This window comes from Bison bison, unplaced genomic scaffold (assembly GCF_000754665.1).
Source record: "Bison bison bison isolate TAMUID 2011002044 unplaced genomic scaffold, Bison_UMD1.0 scf7180017864200, whole genome shotgun sequence".
NCBI lineage: Eukaryota > Metazoa > Chordata > Mammalia > Artiodactyla > Bovidae > Bison > Bison bison.
In genome coordinates this window covers 6,170,110-6,174,868 of record NW_011494772.1, presented here as the reverse complement: position 1 = coordinate 6,174,868, position 4,759 = coordinate 6,170,110, and positions in this window count along the sequence as shown.

The following is a 4,759-nucleotide window of genomic DNA, read 5'->3' as shown; positions in this document are numbered from 1 at the left end:
TCTAATTTTCTTAAAGAGATCTCTAGTCTTTCCCATTCTATTGTTTTCCTCTATTTCTTTGCATTGATCACTGAGGAAGGCTTTCTTATCTCTCCTTGCTATTCTTTGGAACTCTGCATCCAAATGGGTATATCTTTCCTTTTCTGCTTTGCTTTTCACTTCTTTTCTTTTCACAGCCATTTGTAAGGCCTCCTCAGACAGCCATTTTGCTTTTTTGCATTTCTTTTTCTTGGGGATGGCCTTGCTCCCTGTCTCTTGTACAGTGTCCCGAACCTCCATCCATGGTTCATCAGACACTCTGTCTATCGGATCTAGTCCCTTAAATCTATTTCTCGCTTCCACTGTGTAGTCATAAGGAATTTGATTTAGGTCATACCTGAATGGTCTAGTGGTTTTCCCCACTTTCTTCATTTTAAGTCTGAATTTGGCAACAAGGATTTCATGATCTGATACTTAGAGTGTTACAAAGCTCTTAGTCCAGCACCTGGCATCCTTAGCTGTCACTATTATTGTCTGCTGCTATATTCAACAGAAGTGCTGCTGCTTGCTCTTTCAAGTAGAAGTGGATTTGGTAAGAAAGAATAAGGCTAGGATGGAGGTGCAGAAAGGTTGCTATGAGACCTTTAAAGAAGGGGAATTTTAAGCGCTCAAGTAGTGCAGTCCAGGGGCGCCTCCTGGGTCATGATTCATTCACACTGTTGCGCCTGAGAGGCAGAGGTGAGGAAGAACCACTCCATGCCTACGTCAGTTATAGCTCATCTGTAGGGAGGTGATTTAGCTTTGCTTAGATTCTCTGTTTTTCACTTTCTGGCTTTTTCCTACCTAATAATTTCATCAGCAAAAGTGCGGTTACACTAACACGAGCTCTCCCCAGGTTCAGGTATCCCCTCTCTACTCTTGGCCCCTTTGCACCTGGAGTATCACACCATCTCTGAAAAGTTGGTGATTCCCTGGCCACAGCTCTGAGGATACTTCCTTCATTAAGTTCTTCTGAAGTCCTTCCATGTGACAATGTCACCTGTTGTCTGACTGCTCACGGACTGAAAAGGGGAGCATTGTAGGATCAAGTACCGGGAACAAACCAGTATTGACACTAACAGCCTTCTAGCCATGGCTAGGAGTAGACCTGCACTGGTCAACTCTTTATTCATCTGCTCCTCCTGATGCACCAAGGCAAGATCTGGAAGCAGGGATGTCAAAAGAAAGGCATAGCTCTTCCCCATGTCTTCTTGGAGCCCAGTTATTGATCCATCTTCACAGAGTCTACCATCTTCCATAGCCTCCTAAAGTACAGAAGCCTTTTCGAAGGGTTACACAGGGGCAGTTTTCTTTGGCTAAATCGCTGCTTTAAATGATTGTATAGTAACTGTCCTCATTTACTATCTAGTCTCTGAATAATTTAATAACTTATCATTTGTCTATTTTTAAATTTAATTAATACCCATTCCTGCTTTTTTTGGTCTCTGCCATTTCTTGTCGCATTATATGGCTGATTTGAAGATTTCCATCTCTAATTAATGTATTAATTATCACAAGCTGTTTCTCACGTTTGAATATGCAGAACTAAAAAGGCAGAAAGTTCCTTCGTGATGCACTCTGGACTCCAAGAGGCATGCGATCAGTTCCTTGTGTGTCAGAGGGTTTAAGCCCTTTCTTTCGCTATTCGAGCAAGTGTATGAGTCAAGTTTCTGCTCTTTCCTGGCCAGACATTCACTGCCTGTTTCATTCTTGGTAGATATGCTTGATCTTGCTGAACCTTCCTTTTCTTATTTAGAAAAGGGCAACTCTAGATATCCCCACAGGATGTTAAAATAGCGTGTGGTAATGTGTATGTAAAGCACCTCTATCCATGGCTCTACAGACTAAGCATGTGATTAATGTTAGTCGGCCCTGTTAAACATCAATATTAATTTGTAAAGTCAGTATAGATTCACAGCCTCAGAGCAACAGAAACCCAACGTCTATGAAAAGAAAAACACTGTATGTTTCTTTTTTGCATTTCCTGAGAGCTTACTTTAATGCAAATTCTGGATATAACAACAGGCACTATTAATATGCAAGATAACTTGTCCTAATAATTCCTTTAATAATTAACTTTAGCTCCCAAACTCTGCCAGATGCAGAGTTTGCACAGAAAATGAACAGTAAATTAGACAAGGCTTTAAGCCATTTTTATTTTAGGTAAGGAACATTATAGTTATATAAGAGGGTAGGTAGCTAATATAAAGTCAAGAATGAAAATATTTTATCTCCTACACACATGTACATATATAAAATATATAACTTTATATAATATACATAGTATAATATGTTTATAATTTTAAATGCTATTGTGCAGGTTTACTTTTTTCTTAATGTTAAATACTAATCATTTACAAATTCTTAATAGTTTAACACTATCTGAAAAAAACCATGTATACATAACATGACCTAGCTGACTTTGAAAATACAAGAGATAGTAGATAAAGATAGCTCAAGAACTTATGTCAATTTTAGTATTTTCTCTGTTGTGGTTTGTTGTATTAAAGGTATTAAGTATTCAAAAATAAGAAAAAAGCTTCCATTAATACTATTTAAAGTTGAATGTCATTTAAAAATATTATTTATTTTTATTCAGGTAGCAAATATTTTTGAATATAGTATGTATGTGACAAATGTGTGAGATACCTGGAAACCAGGAATGGATTAGATGAAGATTCTACCCTCAAGGAGCTGGTGTCTAAAATAGTGAAATGGGCAATACATAAAGGGATTAAGTGTGGGTTTGTGCTACTGTAGAATTATCTGCAGGCACATGGTGGATTGCCAAGGAGGAAGGGATGATGTTTCTTATGTTTAACAGGTTAGGTTTTATTAGGAAGATGATTCTGGAGTCAGGTTTTAAAAATGAATAAAGTTCTCTGGTGATCATGATTAGAATAAAATTCATGGAAAAATTCACCCCTTGTAAAAGAAATTACCAATAATTTGCTTTGTGTTGGTTTTGGCGCACATCATCTATTAGACATATAGTCACTAAATATTTTTCCAAATAAATTTTTGTACTTGAGTAACATCATTTTAAACTTCTCAAAAATATTCTAAATTCCCTTACACGTCCCCAGTGAGCAGTATCAATGTTAGGTACTTGGTAGAGAGTAATTTCCTAACTTTTGCCTCTTGTTCTCTTAATGCATATTTTGTTGTAAAATATAAGTTTTTGTTCAAATATTTGTTTTAAATACTATCAGGAAAAATTGAGAAATATTTGAAAATGAACTTGGAAAAATAATACACAAGTGAATGCCTGTGTACTGTTCCAGAATATCAACACTCATTGTCTTTGAACTATTTCAGTTTTAAATTGTTCAAAACAATGCAAATGACCTTGTCCATAGCCACACAAATGGAGGGTAGTTGATGTCCCCAAACTGGAAAAATCAATTTCTTATGTATTTGTAAATTTATTTTGCGCTGCTGAAGGACCTAAATATAAGTGATACTTTGAAATCTTCTATGAGTCTGTAGTAATATCTTAGTGAGCCTTTCATTAATGAATGAGTTAAAAAAAATCTTTGACCTGTTCATTTTATACTAGTATGAGAATTTTGATTTTAACAGTTCTTGAAAACATCTTTTGACAGCACTTAATAGGAACCATTAGGATGGTCCCTATTCACTAGGATAGTCCTAGTACAAATATCAAACACCTTCTCTATTGTGGTATAGGATAGTTGAGGAAGAAAATACATTAATATTTTCATATATAATATATAAATTTATACCTATGTGTATTATATGTGTACATATAGGTATTGTGTATACATACACCCATACACAAACACGTATATCAGTATCATATTGGTCTTTACAAAATATGAAGAGTCCCTAGAAGAAGAGTCAAGGATACGTCAAAAAAGAATGACCTGTGCTTTTATTTGAAGAAAGTTCAGATCAAGTAACATTTTAAGCATTAGGACATTATTCTTGCACAAAATATAATAAATACAGAAGTATGAAAAGGCATGGCATGCATGTGAATTAGTGCATAGTAGCTGTGGATTAAACTGCAAGTGGACATGAGGGAGAAAAGCAGAAAAGTATTTAGTAACGGTCATGGAAAAAGTAGCCTAATGATAGATTGTGAAGATTGTTGTACTGGAGAATTTAGAATTTATCCAATAGCAAAATAGAGCCATTCATGAGGTGACATGTTTCAATTTGATTTTTTAAAATGAATCCAGCAAAGAATGGATTAGGTGGTTCAATATTGTGGTCAAAAAGAGTCATTAGGGGCTAGAGCATTGTTGGTTGAGTTGGTTGAACACTATTTGGTCTAGGCAAGCTACAAGAGATGGTGAAGGACAGGGAAGCCTGGCATGCTGCAGTCCATGGGGTTGCAAAGAGTCAGACACGAATGAATGATTCAACAACAACAACAATAGTACTGGGGATAAATGGTAGAGTCACAGCATGGATAATTAAAATGAAAAATATGGATATTTTCATATCAGAGCAATGATAAACAAAAAACTTTACCTTTTACTTTATGTAGACTTTGGATATGATAATTACCACCAAATCAAAGTCAGTAAGATTGGTCTACTATATATTAATATCTGATGAATATATAACACTGAATTATTTTGTGTTCGTTTTGATGTTTTCAAGATAAGCAATTAAAAAAATATATCATGTATATGAAATAAAAATTACAAAGCATCACATATTTCTAAAATCTTACACTTTACCCTTTTCTAACTGAACTGAGTTGTCAAGC